General features: G+C 40.5%; 1 protein-coding gene across 2 annotated transcripts in view; it reads left to right on the forward strand.

Moving 5' to 3' along the window:
• The window catches only part of Jak1 (Janus kinase 1), a 115,726-nt gene that overhangs the window by 24,428 nt on the left and 66,519 nt on the right, over positions 1–24,779 (forward strand). For both annotated transcript variants that reach the window (XM_085686305.2, XM_048453157.3), the window contains exon 2: positions 14,915–14,997. The gene's annotated coding sequence lies outside the window, so the exon portion shown is untranslated. The remainder of the gene's footprint in view (positions 1–14,914; positions 14,998–24,779) is intronic.

Below are 24,779 nucleotides of genomic sequence, written 5' to 3' on the forward strand. Positions count from 1 at the left end.
GTGTAGGTATTGTCGCAGAACTGGACATAGTTCATTCTGTTTGTTGGCCCAGTGGAGGATGCCAGGTGCATCTTGGTTCTCATTTCCGTTGTCAGAGGGTACAGAGTCCACTCCCATGTCAGAGGATGGGACGAGCCATGTAATCCATGCTGAGGATTAAATTGCTGTTATAAATGGATCATGAAACTCCTGCCAGCTGCTGTAGCTCTGGACACTTGAGCTCACACTGGTGGACCTTCACTCATCTGCTCACATGCACCATATTCTCCTTACTCACTCTGAGGACACAGCCTCAGCATTAAGTAGTCTGCTGGTGACATGAATGTGTGTTTGCCACATTTCTGTGGAGACACAGAGAAGACAGTGTCCCCTATTTTTCTGGGTAAGTCAGGAGACTTCACAGGGGACAGTGAGATTTTTGACATAGACTGTTGGAGGATGAGCCAGAATTCTTAGTTCCAGTAGCTGGGAATATTTTCTGAGAAAACTCAGAAGTACAGAGCCTGGGTATCAGTCGGGTTGAAGAGATGCAGAGAGGTCCTTGGCCTGAGATTTCCATCTTGTTTGAAATGGAGATGTCAGCTCCTCTGTTAGCAGCGGTTGTCCCTTGCTGCTGTAGCTTTGTTATGACTTACCACAGCCACTGTTTTGCAGGATGCCAGGTATTCCCAGTGCAAACACCACTTAGTGCTTTGCTGCTTGGTTGCTGTGTGGCTCCCTGGCCCTTGTGTCCTTCCTGGAAAAGCAGGGGCACCCTAAGCAGCTTCCTACCTTGTGCCTTTGTGCCATTTATTGCACTGTTTGTTGAGCAAGTTTCTGAGTCCCCAAGCTAGAAAAGGTTAGGAAGGTGTCTCTGAGGATCCAGTAACCTCTTCAGAGCCCTGATGGGGATCAGGAAAAGGGACTACTTTTGGTCCCCACTCTCCTCCAGGTGTTTTCTGCCTTTTAGGATACCCCCCCCCCCCACCTCCACACACCTCCTCCATTCTTTGTATCCATTTTTGGGTTCTGGTCGGCATTTACCTTTCTTCGTGGTGTTTAGGTCACATTCTGTGAATGTTCTAATTTCAGAGGGCTCCTGTATTTACACTCTTGAAGGTATAGGCATGTATTTATACTACATTCAGACCATCTCTAGACAGTATAGTATGTACATCTTTTTTTTCTTCTCTCTCTCTCTGTCTCTCTCTGTCTCTCTCTCTCTCTCTCTCTCTCTCTCTCTCTCTCTCTCTCTCTCTCCAGTGTCTTTATGTCCTCATGTCCAGATTAGACATGGAGTTAAAATTCCTGAAAAGAAGCTACAGCTTTCACTGATTAGAACATTATTGATTGTGGAGAGGCTGGAATGTTACAGTCCAGTTTATCTTGGGCTATCTTTAGCCTCCTTGATCAGCATTCGTTGCCCACCACTGTGTTATGTCTAACCCAACATCCTGTGACTATCATGTGAAACCTTTTGGGATATAGTAACAAACCACAAGCTTCCACCAACCCAAAAGCCAAGATTGTCATCAGATAGCCTCTGTGGTCTATAGCAGAGATTTCCCTCTTGGACACACCTGCCGTCTTGGTGTACCCACCAATGTGTTTGAAAGGTTTCTTTATTTATGACTTTGTTCGTATAAAAACTTAATGAAATTATTACGTTGTTGGAACATATAATTTGGGATAATCTAAATCTGTGTCCTAAGACTTTAAAGTCAACTCTCCATCATAGCATTTAATATGAGAAATGTGTTATTCATCAGTAGACTGGAACTTGATATGTATTCTAAGCTGAGTTTGAACTCATGACCCTCTTGTTTCAGCCTCCTGATTATAGACATGTGCTACCTACCATGCTCAGCTTCCAGCAGCATGCTCGATGAAAGAAATAGATTGTATTTTACAGTGCCAGAAATACACTATTTATGTTTTATGCTAACTCCATCTTTTGGTGGTATCTGTGACATGAAGTTCCTCTGGGCTAGTGTTAATCCTGCAGGCCTGTGTACAAGTTCGTGTGGAGGGTCCAGCATCAGATACTGCCCACATAACTGAGGGAGGTGAAGGGTGGAGGATAGCCCAAGGTAGAGGTGTCATGTTCTCAGCAGTGTGAAAAAATCAAGGTGAGTGGGCTTGGTGGCCTGCTGTTATGCAGTGTGTAGATCCTCAGAAGTCTCTTTTCCCTGGAGTCCTGCCCAGAGAACAATGCATCATCTTGTTTAGGCAAAACTTCTCAGGGGCTGAAAACTGCTGTGCTCAGGAATGGTTTTGCTGAGCTGTAGATTGTTCACATCTGATACCTGGATGGTGACTGTTGTTGCTGAAAGTAGCTTCCTGGAATCTAAGAACCTAGAAGTTCAAAGCCACACTGAGGGTAACTCTGTGCTCTATGTCAGGAAAGGGGGGCGTTTTCTTTGCTGTGGGGCTTTCAGGAAGCTTGGCTTCTTTGCATCTGATTTGCTTATTTGTAAGACTGAGGTCACGGTTGTAGCCACTTTATGTGTCACTGGGTAAATGAGTAAAATATCTGGTATGGCTAACAGTGGTGTAGTTTTTAGTTATGTTTATCTTTTTTTGTCATTATTGTCTTTTCTTATTTTTATTTTCCTAAAATTCTGTACTTATTTAAAAATTGTAAGTTTTGGGATATAGCCAGAAGTAGAATTCTTGATTAACATGAGTGAAGTCTGGGGTTCAGTATTAGTACTGCAAAAAGTAGAAAACACAATTTCCCCCAAAAAGGACACCCCCACCCACAAAAAAAAATCTGTATGTTTTTCCATGGCTGCAGGCCGTATCAGCAATGACCTAAGACTTCTAATTGGCCAGGCAATGATACCAATACTTGGGAGGCAGGAGCAGGCAGATCTCTGTGAGTTTGAGTTTAGTCAGTTCTATAGAGTGAGTTCCAGGACAGCCAGGGTTGTTATACAAAGAAACCCTGTGTGTGTGTGTGTGTGTGGGGGAACTGGCAACAAACAAACAAACAAACAAAAAAAAAAAGGAGGGAGCCTCAATTGAGAAAATTTCTCCATAAGATCCAGCTATAGGATATTTCTTAATAAGTGATCAATGGGGAGGGCTGAGTTCCTTGTGGGTGGTGCCATTCTTGGGCTGGTGGTCCTGAGTTCCGTAAGAAAGCAGGCTGAGCAAGAAATGGGCAGCAAGCCAGTAAGCAACATTCCTTTATCATCTCTGCATCAGCTCCTGTCTCCAGGTTCCAGACCTCGCTGCTTTTGTTATGTGGAGCTGTGAGTGAGATAAACTCTTCTCAACTTTTGACCATGATGTTTCATCGCAGCAGTAGTAACCCTGACTAAGGTGGTGATTTTCTCTGCTTTGCCCTTGTGATGTTGTAGTGGGAGGGCAGAGTAGTCGGGTCATCAGAGATGCCATGGGGATTGTTTAATGATGATGGATAGATAATTTCATCATTGTGTAGATTTAAAAACCAAAGTAGTATTAATTGGTATTGGAAATAGCTGCGCAGCTTTGTACTCTCTTTGTATCTTCTGTAAACCTTCAAAATAAACGCTGGGATAAAGCTTAGCAATCAAACTGTCTGTAGTAGTGTCATGCCTGGCTTAATTAGCTCTTGTTGGTTGCAAAGTGAGTAAAGTTTGCATTTCTTAGCTGTGTGAATAACCTTGTATTAAATTGTTTATGAATCTTGATTTTATTATTTATAAAGTAATGTGATGTCTACCTCAAAGTAGTGTTGGTGTGTGTAGTAGATGAGATGGAAGTGGATCCACAAAATGCTAATATTGCATAATACTGTTCTAGAGTAGATTATCTGGATATCGACCTTCAAAGCCAATATCTATTTTAAAAATACTTAGTTGCTTTTAGCCTTTTTTTTTTTTAGGCAGGGGATGGTGGAAGGGGAGAGAGAGGGAGGAAGGGAGAGGGAGAGAAAGAGGAAGAGAGTCAGACTGTGAGTGCCTCTGGAGCCCAGAGGAGTCAGATCCCTGGAGTTGGAGTTATAGTTAGCTGTGAGTCACCTGATATGGGAGCTAGGCAAAGAACTCAGGTCCTTTGCAAGAGTAGTAAGTGCTCCTAACTACTGAGTCATCTCTCCAGGTCCTGTTTATAAGGGTTTCTACCCCCATTATGAACAACATGTGATTAATGCCCAAGCAGTTGGATCTATATGTGTATATCTTATGTGTTCTTAGGGTACATTTCTGGGAGTAACACTAGTACTCCCAGACTGATTTTGGACCTTTATTATTGTTCCGTTATCAGCTTTAGATTATTTCCAGGTAACTTTACCTCTTCCTACAGCAGTGGAAATAGGCAGCAGTGGGAGGGTGAGAAGAATGTGGAATTCCTGCCATCTGGTAAAGCTAAAGAACAAGGGCTTCCTAAGCATTGGCCTGAGTTCCCATAGGTTAATGGCCTAGGACTTAGCCAGTCAGCCCTGTGCCATATTGGCTGGGTATGGTGGATTCTTGTTTTTGCCTTGTAGGAGGTAGGGACTTGGCTGAGTCACACTGAGGTTGTATAGGTACCTGTTCAAGGTATATGAAACCTTACTGTTGACAGACAGAAAGGAAATTTAGAGTTTTAAAAATGTTCTTTAAATTAACCTAGAAGCTTGAAAGACGGACGGAGGAATGTTTGCTCTCAAAGGAGAATCACATTATTTTAAAAATACTTCCATTTTCTGTCACAAAGTGCAAAATGGATGATTACTCAGATCATTCCTTTTATTACAGTGCAACTTGTTAAAAATTTGTTTGTTGCATAACTGGCTGTTCCCTGTAATAAGAGCACAAACAGGCAGATGTGTCTGCGTTGCCTGTCTGGGTTGGACGTGCTACAAGTATATATTATACTTACTGGAGCAATTTTAAAGGAGCAATGCAGGCTAAACTAGAAAGAATAGAGATATAGCCTCCATTAGAACCAGTAACACATTAATACAGTATTCAGATACAAGTTTAGAATTGGTCAGAAAAGCTTTGTTCTTGCATCTACAGAAAGATGTGTGTAGGTATATAGGTGATTTTTCGGGGACATTTTTTTCCCTATAAAATTTAATTCGGTAGAGGCTTATTTAATCTGAAAAATTGAAGTATATATACTTCAGAATGAAACTTTAATACATATGTATACAGCTATAGTACCTAGAACCCTTTAGTTTCTCAGAATACAGGTTGAAAATCCTCATGTTACATATTTACTGCCATTTGTGTGTGTGTGTGTGTCTGTATGCATGTGTGTCTATGTGCACATGCCACATACCAATGCTTCTCTAAGCCATTTTTTTTCCTCTGCTGAGCAGTTAGGACTTTCTGGGGAGCTAGAAGCAAGGACACATGACCGCTAGCTTGCTCTTGGTTTTTATATGTGCTCATGTAGGAGATTTGCAGTTTACCCTACTCTATAGACACTGAGATGCTGACTTTAGGGTAAATGGCCTGAGCACACTTTGGTGGTATTTTTGATGTGGAATTTTTCTTTTTATTGCATGAAAACGTATCATCCAAGTCTAAATTTTCAGGCTCCTCTGCTTTGACAAGTAATAGCTCCTCATCTGATAAACGGGCTGGATTGATGTAGTGAACTGGATGTTTCAGGGCTATCAGGAGCTTTAGAGGTGGGGTTGATTTCTTAATAAGGAGTCTTTTATGTTAATATCCCATAATGCCAAAGCCTAATGTTAAGAAACGAGAGTGACCCTGCTAATTCTGTGTATGCTGCTTCTCTGGGTATGAGAAGACAGAGCCTTGTCTGGGCAGGGCAGTTTGCAGCAGAGACAAACCTGGCTGATAGAAGGCTGGCGAGATTTCTGCTACTACCACACCTCTCTATTGGACATTCTTGGCAGTGTACAGCCTGCCTGGCTGTAGTTCTGATTCTGCCCTTTACCCTCCTGCCAAATGCAATGACCTTGTGTTGCTTTGCATTATTTAGGTGGTATACAGATCTGCTTACTGTGGGTGCTTAGTAGATGTTTGAATTGATTGCTAATTCACAATAAGAAAATGTTATCTTGTAAGGTGACAACTGTTTTCATCGTGGCAATGACATTCCACATCTTAATGTAAGGATGCCATGGTTGATTCATTTATTATTTTAGCTGGTACTTCTTAAACATCAGTTTGGAAGGAGGTAGGATGGTAGGCCATAAAGAACATAATTTTGAGCCAAAATACAGGTTTTAAGTTTATCTTTTCTGTTGAATTATATTTATGATGTTATGAATATTTCTAAACCCCTTTGAACCTCATTTATACGTTTATCTATTCAACAAGTATTTATTGAGCATTGATAACATATATGCTTGGCCTTTGACTAAATGAAGATACGTAGTTGGAAAGACTGGCAGATGGAGCCAGGCAGTGGTGGTGCATGCCTTTAATCCCAGCACTCTGGAGGCAGAGGCAGGTGGATCTCTGTGAGTTCGATACCAGCCTGGTCTGCAAGAGCTAGTTCCAGTATAGGCTTCAAAGCTACAGAGAAACCTGTCTCAGAAAACCAAAACCAAAACAAAACAAAAACAAAAAACCCCACACATACCAAAACAAAACAAAAACAAAGAAAGACTGGCAGATGGCATAAAACAGAAATACAGGAGTCAGAGGTTTAGCTTAGTGGTAGAGGGCTTATCTGTCTAGCAAGTCTACCTTCCTGGATTTGATACCCAGTACTTCACAAACAAAAGCCTTCCTTTTTAGGGAGTGTCTTAGGTGAACACACTCAGGTCACTGTCATAAGGAGATGGCAGGTATGAAAAAAGGAGTGACGGCTGTGTACCTATGGAGGCTGGTTTGCCAGACCTTGGTTTCTTTACTTGAAAAATGGAAATGGCAAGTAGATGAAACAAGATAATTCATGTTGAGTGCTGATCTGAAGCATTCAGTGAGCAGACCGTGAGTCTAGTGATTGTAGTCAATACAGAATGTCAGGTAACTAAGGACCTAATGGTGTCTGCAGCATGTACATACAGAATACTGAATACTGTCGTGTAAAAGGTGAAGAAGGAGCCATGTAAAGGAATACCTGCAAGATGATAGGCAGGGCCAGCACCCAGCATGTCTGGGTGACCTTTCTGCAGCCTGCTGTCTTCATGCATCAGACCACTCGTGTGCCTGGCACATACAGCTTGATCTGAAGACCTATTTGTCAGCTTTCTCTTCTGGCTGAGCAAAAGACAGTTGTTTTTTTTTTTTTTTTAATCATGATTTTTTTTTAAATCATGAATTTTTAAAATTTGATGTGTGACTATTCCTTCAGACAGGAATTTTTATAGGTACCTGCAGACATGTAGTACTGGCTTGGAGCTAGATCTGGCCTTTCTAGGTTTTTACTATTATACTTGGACTTAGGTCTCATTTAGTCCCATGAAAAGTAGGAATTAGTATCTTGCCCTGTCATTGTTCGAGCGTCAAGTGTGTAGCACTGTATGCCTCAAGGCAGAACAGGTGCCCAGGTGATGGTAGTGGGGACTCTGGGATGCGAGGGTAGAGAGCTCTGCATCCTCACTGGAAGTGTTTCTGAATTTACTGACTGTCTTCTCCCATATTATTGAGGTTAGGAAACCTAGTCAGTTGGCAGTATTCATTAGAGTCACTCTGGGGTGGATTTTAAAGCCATTCCCAAGCTAGAGAAACCATGTCACAATGTTGTACTTTTGTTTGCTTTATTATGAAGCTCTTATCCAGAGTCCATTGTTGACGTTAATACTAGTTCACTCTTGTATATTCATGTTTGGGTGAATATATCATGATGTATGCTATATCCACTACTGTAGTTTTGGACAGAGAATTTGCATTACTTTCACAGACTTTTGTGTTCTCCTATTCATCTCCCACCTCTCATGTGTATTTGCTGACCTGGTCTTGATGTTCATTATTAGGAAGGTTCATTACTAGGTGTCTCTGAATGTGATATGTCAACATTTCCACTTTCTAATCTGAGAAAAGCTATCTATCTCCCTTTTGCTTGAGAGTACTGATTTTGCAAGAACTATTACTTAATTTCTCAGATCTACTGAGTACCTACTTAGGGATGAAGCCTAATCTAAGGTTACTGCAAGACATACAAGGCAACAAGACTACTTGGCATCCTAGCAGCGCATAGCTGGCACAGTGACTGTTCTGCAAGGCCTTATTCTGTTGATAGAATTCAGATCCTGTGAACACTGAGAGAGCATGCCCAGGGATCCTATAATGTACATAGGACAGCCCTGTGAAAGGAAGCCTCCCATTAGCTTACATGACTATCAGACGTCTCTCCAAACATTCTTGCAAGGAAAGATTTCTGTTTGCAATTTTCGGAGTCTAATTCCATTTTATAAAAAGCAGTTTTTGTGCCATTTTGATATACTTAAAAAATCCAGGATGTGACTATCTGTGAGTGAATATACTCAATATATTTCATGTTATTTTGCTGTAACTCTGTTAAAAACAGTTGAATATTTTCATAAATAATTGTATTTTTGTCACCAAAATTAAATGTCAGGATCTGTCTGCTGTATTACAATTGCACTCATGGTTATTCTACCATTGCTGAAAGCGAGAGACTACGATTTCTTCTGGTGTACTCGCGGCAGAGCAGATGGGGTGGAATACATATTCTTATAACTTCTTTTTGTCAAATTCTCCTTTATAGTTAATTCTATTGATTTCTTTGAAATTATATGCATTGCATATAGTACACAAATTTAATTTTCATTTCAGGGAAGTAAAGGGGAGGGTATTACAAGAATAGAAACAGGAGTTGAGGGACATTGGAAACCATTGGTCTCCTGTATTGATTGCATTAGTTAGATGTGGCCAAGTGCTAAGAAGTATGTGGGAAGAAATGAAGTCATGACGTATGTGACCTTGGCTCTAAACTTACTTGATTGAAGGGTTGTTCTTAGCTGGTGATTTTACAGGTTTAGAGAAGAGGATGGCCTGAATGGATGTGAGTTGATTCCAATGCTTAGTTACAGTACTCCAAGCCAGAAAAATCTTAAAACAGGGGCTCTCCTTTGTGGTATAGGTTGCCCTGTGAGCTTCTTTGGAAAGTATTGGAATGGTTGTGTACTGTGTAACAAGTAAAGTTTTCTGTTATTTCTCCACTCACCATTTTACCTTTTCAAGTCTCTGCAATTCTGCTTCAGTGATATTCTAGAACCATTTGTAATTGTAGTGTAATTAAAACTTTCGTTTTGTTTGTTTTTGTCTGTTTTTCACAGACATCACCTGCCTCTGCCTCCTGAGGTGTGCTCTGTCACCACCACCTGGTCAAACACTTCTTTTTTGTGAGGTAAGGGTGGAACCCAGCTCCTTACACATAGTAGGCAAGCTCTCTATGTTGAACTTCATCTCTTGCTCCTTGATGTAGTTGATAATGAGCTAAAATAGTAAGAGTTAGTGAGATTGGAATTTAGAGAATCAAAGAGAAACTTTCTCCACAAGGCTGTAAATGGCTGCAGGTGATCTTGACACTTAGGAAAGTGTTTAATGGTGCTGATGATGCTGTGTTCCATGGCCGGCTGGGGTTCTTAGGATTGTGTGGAGGAATGGATGAGAAGGGTGAGCCTGGGAGTGGACAAGAGCTGGTGCCTACTGTGACCATCCATACAATGTTTGCATTCCAAATTTACACTTTCAGTAGTTAATAGCTATCTTTTATTTAGTACCTGATGCTTTTATTTAGTTTTTTATCTGCTTGGTCTTTGACAGTAGTTAGATGAGAGGGACTTGGTATTAGAGATGTGGAAATAGGAGTCCTCAGAACTCAAGTGCCATGGACCACACAGCCCAAAAGACGCAGAATATGCTTTACACCAGGTTTGATTGACATCAGCTGCCACTTTTGAAGGCTTGCTCCTCTTTCCCTGGAGATGATATTCTTGATTGGCTTGTTCACCTACCATTTTCTACACAAATCCTAAGGTAGACCTCATCCGAGCTAAGACTGGGAAATTTGTTTTTAAAATTTTCCAAGTGTTTTCTGATTGTGTTTTAGTGATTGACTAGAAAGTTCTAGCTTTCTATGAATTTAGCTACTAAAAGTAGCATTTGAAAAGCATGCCTCCCAAAAACCTAACTCATACTGAGTGTTTAAAGAGTGGAGGGAGGGAGGGGAGATCTTCCTCTCTCTCAGCTTTGGTTCTAGTCAGCTGTGAAATTGTTTATAAAGTGAGATGAATAGATAAGTGGCCTTTATGCTTTTGTCTGAGGCTTTGGAAATTCCCTCATTGTGACTTCTTGTAAACTTGGCTGGATAAACTGACAGGGGATTCCAGCCCTTTATGTATAATTAAAGGTAAGGAGACAGTAAATTTCCGTATTCCCAGCAATTATCAGTTGTAGCTGCTAATGAAATGGTTAATTCAAGGAGAAATACCTTGATCCTGTATACCAGCCATTCTCAACCTTTGGGTCATGACCTCTTTGGGGGATTGAATGACCCTTTCACAGGGGTTGCCTAAGACCCTCTGCATATTGTATATTTGCATTATGATTCATAGCAGTAGCAAAATTGCAGTTAAGAAGTAGCAACAAAATAATTTTATGGCTGGGGGTCACCACAACATGAGGAACTGTATTAAAGGGTGGCAGCATTAGGAAGGTTGAGAGTCACTGCAGTAGAGGAACAGTCTCCATTAGTGGTTCCGTAGTAGTTAAGTGGGGAGAATATTTTATGGTAAGGCTTGTTTTTATATTGTATTTTCTTAGAACCAACCACATAAGGAACCTAATACCACCTTTTGATGCTTAGGGAGTTTTTGTGTCTGAAGGGGATGCAACCAGCTGTGTCTCTTGGAAGGACTGTGGAATGTCTCAGGGTTTACCTCTGGAGAGAAAGCTGAGCTGTTCTGCTTTCTGCTGCCCGTGCAATCTGATGACATCATCTTCCTGGCTACACCAACTCCTTAGACTGCAGCCAGTGATTTCTCTTGAGGACACATGTCAAGAACTGTCTTCTTAGGCATGGAAGAGGGTGCATTTGGTATCGAGTACTCCTGGGAAGACTTGTCTCTGTCTGGCACCTCTGCACACCTGGTCTCTCTGCCTTGCTATCTCTCTCTCTCTCTAGGCTTCTGTTCTGATTCTGAGGTGGAGAAAGGTGACAGGAGGGGACTGCATTGGATTTGGCCACAGAGCTGTCATTGCATCTTGTTCCAGTTGTGACTCTCATTCTTCATTTTGAAAGCAGACAGGGTTTACTCGCTAGATTTGTATGAGATGGGAGCAAAAGAATGCTGGCATTTTTTATGCAGGCTTGATTCTTCCCTGCCCCTAGTATGCTCTGCTCTTTCCCCTCGTCTCCCTCTTGTTCCCTTCCTCCCCTTGTCTTTGGTATCTGTATGTGGGAAGAGGATATGCACATGTGGGAGTCATAAGTGAATACCAGAAGACCAGGTTGTCTTCTCGAGCCACTCTCCACCTTAGTTTTTGAGAAACGGTCTCTCACTAAGAAACTGGCTTGACTGGCTGGTCTGTGAGCCCTGGGATCTGCCTGCCTCCACGCTCTGCTTCTGAACTGTAGCCAAGCCTGACTTTTTAATGTTGGTGCTGGAGATCTTAACTCAGGTCCTCATACTGTACAGTTTGTTTGTTTGTTTGTTTTGAGGCAGGGTCTCATTGTGAAGGCTAGACTAGCTTTGAATTTACAATGTAACCATGCTGGCTTGAACCTTGTAATTCTTTCTCCTCAGTCTGCCAAGGGATTATAGTGGTGAGCCACCCTACTACTCAACTATATCAGTTTGTTTTAGCTGATGTTTTCTTAGAAAGTAGTGCCTTCACCAGCCCAGGGTACAGAGGAGATAAGAAAAGGACAGGGAAGTCACTGTGTTTTTGAAAAGTTGAACTCCTCCTCCTAGTAAAATAACAAGAATAGCAAAAGGTTAGGTTTTAACCATTCTGCCCCTGAGCTACCTCGACTCTTATTCTTATATCACAAACCAATTTGGTCAGAAATGGACACTTCCCAGCATTTGCCTGCTACTTACCCCTGGACAGGTCATTTAAAGTTGGAACCCCTGTTCTTCCCTGTAACATCAACTCAGTAGCATTTCCTAAGCATTGTAACAGGTTGCTGGGGATCAATTTAGTTGATAGATGTGAAGGCACTTCATAGATGTCAAAGGACCACATAAGCTGAAGGAGTAGCTAATATGTTTCAGGTGTCTGAAGTCTAAGCCACTGCTTATGGAGATGTGAAGAAGGCACATTTTTGACTTGGAACCTTATAGTCCACAGCCCAGGAATCCTCCTTTAGGCTGCTTTCCTTCCTGCAGCAGTCCTGTGCTGGTTTCTGGAGTATAGCCAGAAACAAGCTATACTTATTAAGAGCTTTGGCACTTCATAAGGTGGGATTACTGGCAGCAGAAGATGAAATGATAAAGGAGTGCCTCATTGTATTCGGATGTGTGAGTCATATACATTTATGAGTTACTTTTAAAAATTGGAATCATAATAGAAGTGGGCATAGGTTCAACTTAATTTTTTCCCCTTGGCTTTAGAAGTTTTCAGGTTAAAAGTCACTGGATATGTTTAACTTTCTTTTTCTCCTCTTCTTCCCCCCCACCTCCTTTTTTGGTTTGTTGAGACAGGGTTTTTCTGTGTAACATTCCTAGAACGCAAAGAGATCTGCCTCTCAAGTGCTGGCATTAAAGACTTCCGCCACCACCGCCTGGCATATTTAACTGTTTTAAAGCACAGCATTAATAAAAAGCTTTTATAACTAAAACTGTGTGTAAGGCACCTTAATTTGAAGCCATGTCTCCTGAATTTTCTTATGAGCTGGAAATTAGAGACAGTTTTGCATCAGATAGATGTGTTCTCCTCTGGTAGTCCTCACAAGTTAGAATGCATCATAATGTGCTCCTGCTGACTTTGAGGGAGCTTCACAGTTGTTTATTCTGCCCCCAAGTTTCGCAGTGGGGCAAAATGAGGGTTAGGGGGTTTTTCTGACCTACCCAGAGCCAGAGTAGACAGGTGTAGACAAGGTTAGAACTCCTTGGGCATATGCTCCTTGCCCAGGGGACAGGCCCAGTAAGATTCAGTTCTGGAGAAGTTCCCACTATCACTATTCCACCTAAATTATATTTTATTTAAAGTATGGTTTAGTCACTTTCAAACTTGTAAATACTTTCCAAGGATTATCCTTGATAGCACACCTCCTCTTTTGCCCAACAGTTTTGTTTGGCTCAGTTAATTAGGAAATATCACAATGCATTTTCTGTATGGAGCTAGCCATTTTTCTTTGTTTCTTTTTGTTCTTTAAGTTTATCTATATTCAGCTTTTTGAATGAACTGCCTATCAAGAGTGCTCACCAAAGGAGTAGAAAAAAATGAAAAGAGTCCTTCAAAACAATTTTGCTGACAAGTATGAGGGAGTCCATGCTTAGAGAAGGAAATGTTCTCCAGGCCGTGGATGCCATTTTTGTTAGTGACAAAGATGAAGTGCTTCTGGAGCTCCTGCAGACATTCCCTAAGAGGTCCTCTGTCCTCATGTGAGATGGCTGCTTTGTAGTGTTGGTCAGGGACACTGGGAATCAGGAAGGCTGTCACGTTGTCCATGTAGTAAAGCTCTGGTCTTTTGTGCTCATCATAGCTGCTGGAAGAAGGTTCACAGGCTACACAGTCTAACTTCAAAGGCAGCCAGCCGGTTTCAACTGGGAATCATCTGCTCCTGTGGTGGACAGTTCATATCCATTCTCTATGCCAATGAGTGCAAGTGTACTTCCCACTTTCTTTTATGAGGTTCAGTGTGGTTGGTTTTATGTTAATGTTTTTGATCCATTTGGATTTGAGTTTTGTGCATGGTGATAGATATAGATCTATTTTCATTCTTCTATGTGTTGATGTCCAGTTATGCCAGCACCATTTGTTAAATATGCCTTTTTTCCCCATTTGATATTTTTTGCTTCTTTGTTAAAAATCAGGTGTTCGTAGGTGTGTGGATTGCTATCCGGGTCTTTGATTTGGTTCCATTGGTCCTCCTGTCTGTTTTTATCCCCATACCAGTCTGTTTTCAGTACTGTAGCTCTGTAGTAGAGTTTGAAGTCAGGGATTGTGATGCCTCCAGAAGTTCCTTTATTGTACAGGATTGTTTTGGCTATCCTGGGAGTCATTTCCTTTCTTAGCAAGTGCCAGCCAGAGTATGTAAGGAATGGTTTGTTTGCCCTTGTTAGATAGAGACTCCTAGACGATCATGCCCCTGATGAAAGTCAGTATTTAGTATGTGATCAGACTTGATGTAGGGACCTTTTAATGAGGTAGTTATGGAGACAGGGCTCTTCAGAGTTAGAGTGCCTGGAGGCTGTAGCAGCTCAGCTGTTTGGAATTGGGGAAGGTGTCAAGTCAAGGAGAGTGGCTGCTTTTCTTGGCTTTTATTCAGCTTTCCATCATAGGCCAAAGCAGAATGCTTCTATAAAATGTTCTTTGCAGAGTCAGCGAGTAGACATGGAAAGGAGAACTAGAGCCCTGATACTCTAAAATATAATAAAGAAAATATAATAAAGAAAGCCCTTATTTAGTTAGGAATGTGATCCAGAGCTACCTAGACATTTGGGCCCTTGATACACAGTCTTTAGGGATCTTCTTGATGACAGCCTTCAGCATAACACCCTCCTTACCCCATTCTTTGACAGAGTCTCGTGTAGCCCAGGCTGGTTGTGAATTCTTGGTCTTCTGCTTCAGCCTCCCGAGGGCTGGGAATACAAGTGTATCACTATGCTTGGCTTCGTCTCTATTTCTTGAACATCAGTGTACTAAGTGTGGCATGGTTACAGCGGATGGCCACTACAGCCCCAGTGAGCAATTCCTGTATTCCCTTTTGCTTGGCTATTTCTTGTATTGACTCTGGTTGCTTATAAGCTTCTTGGTAAATTATTTTGAGATACTCAATAAATATTTTTTGATTCCCCTTTTTTTATCCATTGTTGGTGATTTGATTGCTTATGAACTTCTAGGTTGGAAATTTTACCGTATGAATTTTGAGAGCCTTGGATGATGATGTCCTCATCTTCTCTTCTCTGCAGCTGTTTTAAGGCCTGTAAGTATTTTAACGTCTCAATTTCAGCATGTGGCATGCTTTATTCTCTATAGGAAGGTCACAGACTTGTTCCCAGTGTTTTGTGATTCTCAGGAAAGCCCAGAGCAGGCCTATCTTCCTCTGTTGTGTCAGCCTTTTCCTTCCGGCTACTTGTGGCCTTCTCTTCTGGGAAATCTTTCTTGCTTGGTTTTGCTGATGATTTTCTGTCTTCTGTTGTTTCTTGTTTTTCCTTTAGAAACTCAGATTTGTCACTGTCTGGATTGGTCCTCTTTAAATTATTTTTTTGTCTCTTTTCAAACTGTTCAAGGACAAACCTTGACTTAAATTTTTAAGTTAACCTTGTAACAACTAAGGTATAATCTTGTGTGCTCTAGAGTGTACAAACCCAAGTGCTTGTGCTCTATTTTGACAGTTGTGTACAAAACAGAACTTGCATCAATTTAGAAAGTTCCATAAGGCCCCTTTCCAGTCTGCCTTTTCATTTCCATTTTTTTTTCTTTTAGTGGTTTTGTTCTCTGCAATGTAACTTAAGAAACTGCTTTTTCCTTCTTGGTAAGTTTTCTTTTATCTTTTTGAAGAATTTCATACTCTCTGTGGAGTCTTTGTTTATAGTGAGCTGCCTTTTTCTCTGTCTGTCCTGGAGACATTCTACAGACAACTGTTTACTTTAGCTGTTTGTTAGAGCTGGGTGTTGAGCTTGTGGCTTCTGAACTTTGAACTTCACTGGAATGACTGGGTTGAACCATTAGCTGTTAATATCCTGAAGTCTCTTCTGGTGAGATGGTCATAGTCCTCCAGTTTTCTAGAGTTGAGTAATGACTGCCACATCTTTGAGACCATAATGAGGGTGTAACTTGGCAGCACCCAGAGTGTCTGGAGAGACATTTGATGTGCTTGAGGTTCCTCTGGCTTGCGTGGTATTTCTAGTCTCTATATCTTTCCCAGAAAATAAGCCTTTATACCTGCCATGATCAAGCCACAGCTTCTAGCCACATAGCAATCATTTAACTTTGTTGTGTTAATAGTTGAACTCCAGGCATTGTTCATATTAAACACATGCTTCGGTGACACCCTCAACCCTCATTTAGTTTTGAATTACTAAATATTTAATAAGTCAGGTCATTGGGCCAGTAACCACAGTTTCAGCGTTGGGTGACTACTACCATATCAGACAGGATAGGCGCAGAACATTTTCGTTATTGGGGAGAAATCTGTGGGATTGGGTGGTCTAAACTTTTGTTAGGGTAGAGACTAGAAAATGGTTCTTATTCTTAGAGGCTTCTTCTCTTCTCCACTTGTCATTGGTGTTCTGGAGAGTGCCTTCCAATTGGGCACATTGAGGCCTTGATGCTGACATTGGCTTGCTCGTCTGTTTTGCCATTGTCAGACTGGCCTTCTGTTCTCCTATTCCCACACATTCATTTTCTTGCTTCTTAATGGTAGCTGCAGATTAGCCTGTCATCTTCCCATCACCCATTTGTGGCTTTGCTCCTTAGTTAAATAAAAAAAAAGCCTTAACTCTACTATTTTATATAAATACTTTGAATAAAGTTATAACTTCTATTTTAGTGGGATTTCAGGGACTAATATTGGAGACTGGTGTTTGCTGTCATTTAAACAGGGATCTTGACTCATTTACTCTCAGTCCTACAAATAAGGTGAGAGATGTGGTCATTTTCACTTTCCAGGGAAAAGAGGCAGGTGAAAGAATTGTCTCAAAAATCACATCACTACTAAGTGGGATGCAAATTTACGTGAGGTTATTTATTTATTTATTATTTATGTATGTAACCTATACTGGCTTTTATTAGAATCCGACTTACTGCTTCTAAGTCTAGAAGAGATTATAGTATTGTGCTGTATGGTATGTTTAGAAAAGATCAATTATTATAGCTGTGTTTTAAATATAGCTGTGTAAATATTCTTCTTTTGTTCATCTTTAGTAGTTCTTTCTTGGAATGGCTATTCTTTCCCAACTGTTTATTTCTACATTAGTTCAGGACTTTATTTCTAAAGTTCTAAAGTTATGTTAGTGTTCTTCCTCATAGATATTGAAATGTCTAACAGCAAAAGCATTCCATTGTTTAACTTAGGCCTTTTACTCCATATCTCTGGTTACCCTATTAAAATTGTTGCCATCCTTGCTTTTTAGTTAGATTTCAGTTTCTGTAAGGCACTGAGTGAATTCTGTTTGTTCTCTAGTGCCTAGCTCAGTGTCTGAGGATTTGTAAATGTTAAGTTCAGCTTAATTTCTTAAAAATCTTTAAAAAGATTTATTTATGTGTATGAGTGTTCTATCAACATGTGTGTATATGCACCACATTATACCTGCTGTCTGTAGAAGTCAGAAAAGGTGTCAAATCCTCTAGATCTGGAGTTACATAGGGGGTTGTGAGCTGCCATGTGAAAGCCGGGAACATAACTTGGGTCCTCTGTAAGAACAGCAAGTGCTCTTGAATGTTGAGTCATCTCTCCAACCCCACATAATTTCTTTCTTTAAAAAGATTTTTGTTTATTTGTTTTCCATTTCATACATGTATCTTGATCATATCCACACTCTCCTCTCCCTCTTCTCCTGGATCCCCATTCATCATATCTCCTCCTCCCACCTTCATATCATTTAAACTTTTTTTTACAACTCACTGAGTCCTCTTAGTGCTGTCTGTATGTGCAAGGGTGCAGGGCCATCTACTGGAGCTCCTCAGTTAGGAGTGGGAGCCCCTCCCCAATCCATCCTGGAATGTTGACTGGCTTGATTTTCTGCAGGTAACCCAAGCTGTGGGGAGTTCATGTGCATGACAGTCAAGACAGGTACAGAAGACAGCAGTAACCATCTAGTACTATTTGGCAGCCAGATCAGCAGCATTGCTTATTTGGACCATTATGTTTGTTTTCTATCTTCTGTCTGCTGCTTATTTGGACCATTATGTTTGTTTTTTGTCTTCTGTCTGCTGCTCTTCTTAAATGATTTGTGAATATGGAGGTTTCTTAAATTCGCTTTTCATGGCCTCCTCCAACCTGTATTTATAACATTCTATTTTCCCAGCATGACTGAGAGTCCAGTCTGGCCTGCCTCTTCCTCACTGCTTTCCTTCTCTTTCTAGCCACTGCTCGCATGTGTGCCCTAGTGCACTGCTATGCACTAGGAAGGACTTTTTGTGCTCGGAGTGTAGATTTCTGCAACATCCTCTTAACTTTTGCCTGAAATATGTTACCTCCAGTCTGACCTGTTTTTCCTGTTTAATATCTATTGTTTTTCTGTTCATATCATCCCTGTATTTTTCTCTGTGGAACTTTGCCTACTCCACGTTTATCTAGAATTACAGGATTGAGTCCGCTTCCATAGCGCTTCAGTACAGTACAGAATATCTACACAAAGTAGGATGCAAGAATGTTTAAATGAAACTGAATGTTGTGGAATATTATTTTAACATTTGTTTATGCTGAGGAATATTACTTTAACTTTATGTGTTACTTTTGTTTATGCTGCATTGTTTAATTATGAAAAGATGTGTTGGTTTTGTTTCATCTTGCCTCCCTAAAGGCACCCAGTTGGTCTAATAAAAAGCTGAACAGTAATAGCTAGGCAGAGAAAGGATAGGCAGGGCTGTCAGGCAGAGAGAATAAATAGGAGGAGAAATCTAGGCTTGAAAGAGAAGGAGGAATGAAAGAAGGAGGAGGAGAGAATGAGGGACCTGTACCGGGGCAAGAAGCCAGGCAGGCACCAGCCAGCTAGACCTAGAAAAACAGTGAAAGTAAGTTATACAGAAAAAACGTAATAAACTGTGAGGCAAAAGGTAGATAAAGAGAAACCGATTAATTTAAGTTAAAAGAGCAAGCCAGAAATGAGCCTATGCTAGGCTGCGCATTCAAAACTAATAAGTCTCCACGTTTAATTTATGCCTAATTAAAATAATACTCTCCAAATAGTTAGAATAATACTCTCCAAAACTGAGTCCTTATTTAAGTGAGCCTATGGCAACTGACTTCCCCTTTGTTGTTTTTGAAATCTGCCATGGGCAGGGCATTTCACTTTAAGCCTAACTTCCCAGCATAATTAGGGTTATCACCCAACTTTACTTTGAAGTATTCCAATTTGAATAGTCTATTATCTGTCCACCCCACTATCCAGGGTATCTGAGAGGAAGCCTGTTTTTGCCTCTTGCAGTAGAATAGCTAAAGACTAGGAAACTTGTGATGCAGGGTTGTTTTTGAAACAGTTTCTCTGCAGCCAGTCAATTAGGAAAGTCCCAAACTACATGCAGGAACAGTCACTTCTGATACAACTTCAGAGACTGAAGACTTAATTTTTTAGGACTGTCTGTTGCTTTTACAAAGAGCTGTTTCTATTCTAGGAACCGATGTCTGCTACCTTTTCCTGATGCCTGTGCTCAGCACCAGTCCAAGGAAAATCCAAGAGTGTCTTGGTTCTTCCATTTAGACCTCAGTAGACTCCAGCTGTGTACAGCTGCAGTGGAAGCCATCCTTCTGAGGAAAAAGGACTAGGAGTACTTTAGGTTACTTGGTGAATGTTTAGAGTCAAGCGTGAGATTTAGGGCTCGTGTTCTTTTTCTGCTACTTCCAAGCAGTATAACTTTGGAAACTACTTCAACCTATCTTAAAATGTAAAATGTAGATGGGGTGCCACGTCATAGAACTAATGCTGCGGTCTAACTCTTTTGTGCAGATTGACTAGCCCAGTAAGTGCTAGGCAGTGGTATTGCTAAGCCATTCTGTAAAGGTTTTATTTGTTTGTTTTGTTTTTGTTCCCCTGCTTGTATGCATGTGCACCAAGTGCTTGCTTAGTGTCCATGGAGATCAGAAAAGGGTCAGATCCCTAGAACTTGAGTTTTGGATGGTCATGAAATACTATGTGGGTTCTGAGAATTGAACCCAGATCCTCTGCAAGAGCAACAAGTGCTCTTATAAAACTCTGAGCCAGTTTTTCCAGCTCCCATTCTCTAAAGTTTTAATGCCTTTGGGAGGATAGAAAAGGAAATCAATAGGAAGATATCGGCGAATCAATCCCACACCAGTTATGTTTTAAGGGGTTATTTATTTTGGGGGGTAAAACTTACATACACCATAAACCGTCAGGAAGGGAGCCTAGTCGCAGGAGCCGGGAGCAGGAGCCGGGAGCAAGCACTGGAACCAAGAGCCGGAACCAAGAGGGCCTGATCCGGATATGTTTCTCTTTTTAAAAGAGAAATATACCACGCCCCAGTGGGCTGGTATTTCAGCAGCTATTGGCTGACGGAGCGGAAGTTGCTCCCTGCTGCACTGTGGGCTCATATTTTAGCGACTATTGGTTGAGGCAGTGGAAGTTACTCCCACAACACCTCCCCCTTTTGTTTAAGTAAGAGAGTTCTAAGCCTATTATGAAATTATATACAGTAAGTATAAACCTATATAATTATATACAATAAATACAAATATCCTATTTTAATTAGCTTAAGTCTTGTATAAGAAATAACTTGGCCATGTCATGAAAAGAAAGTAACTATGTTTATATAATCTTTAATCCCATTAAAGATCTGAGAAGGGAGATAATGTTATCTGAGTAATTAGGAAGTGTAATCAAACTTTCAGAACATGTAACAAATTATATAGACAATTGGCTACCTGGGCAAACATCCAAAATTATGTTTGTAGTGTTGAAGCAACCAATTTTGGCTAAGGCCTAACGTAACTGACATACCATTTTTAAAGGCAAGGAATTTTTTAAAATTATTTTATCCTGTCTTGGCAGGATATGATAGTTTTGTTTTATCCATTTACGGATATTTTGTAACTCTGTCAGTAGTTGAGGTATGGGCATTTTTTTACCCAAAGGCCAGTTCTGTCAAGAAGAAAGGCTCCAGGTGGAGTGTTTTTGGTGCTCAACATTTTCTTGGGAATAGATCAGTGTTGTCAGGAGTGATTGTGTCTTTCTACCATAGAACTCTGAGTTAGATTAAAGGCCATTTTTTATAGCTCTTTGAAGAGGTTGAAGATTATCTATCTATATTGAATATAATGTCTATGTATCTAAAGAACCTGATTAGTCTAATTATAAATGACAAATTTAGACGACTATTGATCTATATTATTTTTAATATCTATCTAATTTAAAGACTGAAATAGTAAACAACTGTGTAATAAATGGGGACAATATGACCTCCAAATATAAACAATGTGCATGTATACATTGCAATATGGTAAATATATATATCAATACATAAACAATATATAAGTATCTTAATCAGAGGTAGAAGTGTACAATGTAATATGGTAAAATATACATATATCAATACAATATATATATGTCAATACATAAAAATGTTTTAAACAGAGGTAGAAGCATGCATGCCTAAAATAGTCAACATAATTTAAGTTTGTATCAATATATAAGAATCAATACCAATATATTTGTCTAAAAACAATAACTCACAAGTACAAAGCTATTATCCCATGGGCGCCAATTATCGGCGAATCAATCCCACACCAGTTATGTTTTAAGGGGTTATTTATTTTGGGGGGTAAAACTTACATACACCATAAACCGTCAGGAAGGGAGCCTAGTCGCAGGAGCCGGGAGCAGGAGCCGGGAGCAAGCACCGGAACCAAGAGCCGGAACCAAGAGCCGGAACCAAGAGGGCCTGATCCGGATATGTTTCTCTTTTTAAAAGAGAAATATACCACGCCCCAGTGGGCTGGTATTTCAGCAACTATTGGCTGACGGAGCAGAAGTTGCTCCCCGCTGCACTGTGGGCTCGTATTTTAGCGACTATTGGTTGAGGCAATGGAAGTTACTCCCACAACAGGAAGAAATCATAGGGGCCACAGAAGAGAGAGGATGATGGAACTGTGGTTACTAGTGAGCTGTCATGTTACCTGTATATCTGCCTTGGGAGTTTTGAGTTGGTTATATTTGTTTCAGGATTAAGGGCTGAACCTCAGAATCACTTAGATAGTTAATAAAATGCTTTCCAGGGTACAGGGTACAGGGTAAAGATTGAAATACATGTTTTTAAAAAGTTTCTAAGTGAGTCTAATGTGTGGCTGGTCTTATTAGATTTGGTGATCATTGAACTGACAACTATTCTATAAAACATTGCAAATTATTTTCTACTGAATGTGAGGAAAGTTGACAGAGTTGTAACCCTTATTTTGCAAGTCAGAAGACAGAGATACATTACTGTAAATATATTGAAATAGCTTAAATTATATAAGATTTTATTAGTTACAATTTCAAGATGGCCCTGCATTTGTGCTGTTTTCCAAAACTTTCCTATGTGCAGATTATTTGGAAGGAAAAATAAAGAAAATTATGAAATAGCAAGGTGTTTAGAAGTAGAAATGCTCAAAATGTAGGTTTGTAGCTGGTATAGTGTCATATGACTGTAAACCTGGCATAAAATGGAAGGCTGAGGCAGGAAGATCACTTATAGCTTCAAGACTAGCCTGAGCTACATAGTTCCAGGTTAGCTGGGGCTACATAGGGAGATCTGTTTAGAAAGGAAGGAAGGACGGATGGACAGAAGGAAGGAAGAAAGAAAGGAAGACAGCCCCCCCCAACAAACAAAAAATTCTTCAGAACAAACAAAAAATCAATATGTAAACTTAGATATGTTTCTATTTGAAGCCTTCAGGACAGTATTTTCTCGAGGCATGTAAAAGCTGATTGCTGTTATTGTAAAAGAAAGAAATTCTGTTTGCTCTCATTGCTGTTGAGCTGATCCAGGTCATTAGATTAGTTAATAATAGGGCATTTGGCTAGGGAGCCAGCAGACCTGTCTGGAGTCTTAGCTACAGTATTAATTACTCTTTGTAAACTTGGGTGAGTTCCTTGACTCATCTCTTTGGCATGCATTTTCTTTGTTTTTTGCTATATTGGGAGTTGAATGTAGGGACCTTTTGTATACCAGCATGCAATTGGCCATTATGCTACGCCCTCAGTCCCTGGCACATACTTTCTTATTTATAATGGAGATGATGCTACCGATCTCCATTCTATGTGATGATGCAGAGGTATGGTGAGGAAATAGATAAGGGTAAGAAATGGTGATGAGCAGCTCTGTGGCCATACGACCCTGTTTGCCTGGGTCATGCTTGTGATTGGGTGTTACTGATAGCACCCCTTTTAACCCTCCTATCCCAGGTCAAATGACAAATTTTATCTTCGCCTTGTTCTCATGATTAATACCACAAAAGGAAGATTTTCTGACCTAATTATTTTAGTCTTGAAACACCCACCAAATATTGTAGTATTGCTTAGATGCTTTCTAGCAGTTTTCTTCAATTTTATTTAAGTCTCATCTCTCCAACTAAATTGATAAGTGGATGAGTATTATTTCTGTGCTCCTAAATAATTTTCTTGGTTTAATGTGACTCAGCTCCATCGATCCTTTAATTTTCCATTTTGGCTCATGTGTCAGAGAAAGTAAATGCCAAGTACAGGGAGAGAGGGACAGAGAGAGAGGCACAGAGGACAAGAGGGAGGGAGAGGAACGTGAATGTGAAGTGCATGCTCAGTTGAGCAAGTGCAGGGGAATAACTTTGTGGAGGAAAACTGAGAACAGGGATGCAGTTTTCATCTTAGACTGATGCCCTGACTGCAGAATGGCCAATATTGATATTTCTAAATATCACCATAAATCTCCAAGTAGTCAGGAGGCAGCAGAAGATTGGATTTCAGGGGCTCTCCTCCTTACAAACATTCCTTAGAACAGAGGCCAGAAACATTTACATTTTTCAAGGAGCAGCACCACAAACTTAAGGGGAAAAAAAAGAGCAGTGCATTGCATTTGAATACAATTCCCTTTCTTTTTAACCCTTAAGAAATTCATGGTCCATCTTTATGTCTCTGGAAAGTTGTGATCCCAGCATTTAGGAGACAGAGACAAGTAGATCTCTGACTTCTAGGCCAACCTGGTCTACAGAATAAATTCTAAGACAGCCATGGGTACACAGAGAAACCCTGTCTTAAAAATCTAACAAACAAAAAGTATATTCTTGTTTTATTAAAGGTACTTAATAAATCATTCTATAATCTTATGGGTTAATAGGCTCCAAAGATGGCTCAGCAGATAAGAAATCTTGGCACCAACCTTGAGTTTTATCCCCAGAATATACATGGTAAAAAGTGAGAACTGAGTCCTGCAAGTGATCTGCTGACGTCTACGTGCATGCCCTGGCATGAACCTGGCCATAAATAAATAAATGTAATAGACTTAAAAAAAAAGTCTTCCACATGGACACTCCTGCTGAGGAGGCATCGGAAGAGGAAAGCATTCTTATCATGTATAGGAGTTTGCCTGAATATAAAGAACTATTACAGTTTAAAAAGTTAAAGAAGCAGAAGCTCCAGCAGATGCAAGCAGAAAGTGGGTTTGTGCAGCATGTGGGCTTTAAGTGTGATAACTGTGGTACAGAACCTATCCAGGGTGTCCAGTGGCACTGCCAGGATTGTCCTCCAGAGGTGTCTCTGGATTTCTGTGACTCTTGTTCAGACTGCCCACATGAAACAGATATTCACAAAGATGATCACCAGTTAGAGCCTGTTTATAAGTCAGAGACGTTCTTAGTCAGAGACTACTGTGTGTCCCAGGGCACTAGTTACAGTTATCTTGACCCCAACTACTTCCCAGCCAACAGATGACCTGGAAGAGAGTGTGGGCACTAGTTCTCATCAGCACACAGCAATGGCGGCATTATTGAAGGTGTGCGCAGTTTGGACACTCACAACATGAGAGCTCCCCAAGTGTTCTTGTGTTCTTGTCAAGTACAGCTCTGCACCGTGT

Source organism: Myodes glareolus, chromosome 3 (genome assembly GCF_982192425.1).
Source record: "Myodes glareolus chromosome 3, mMyoGla1.1, whole genome shotgun sequence".
NCBI classification, from domain to species: domain Eukaryota; kingdom Metazoa; phylum Chordata; class Mammalia; order Rodentia; family Cricetidae; genus Myodes; species Myodes glareolus.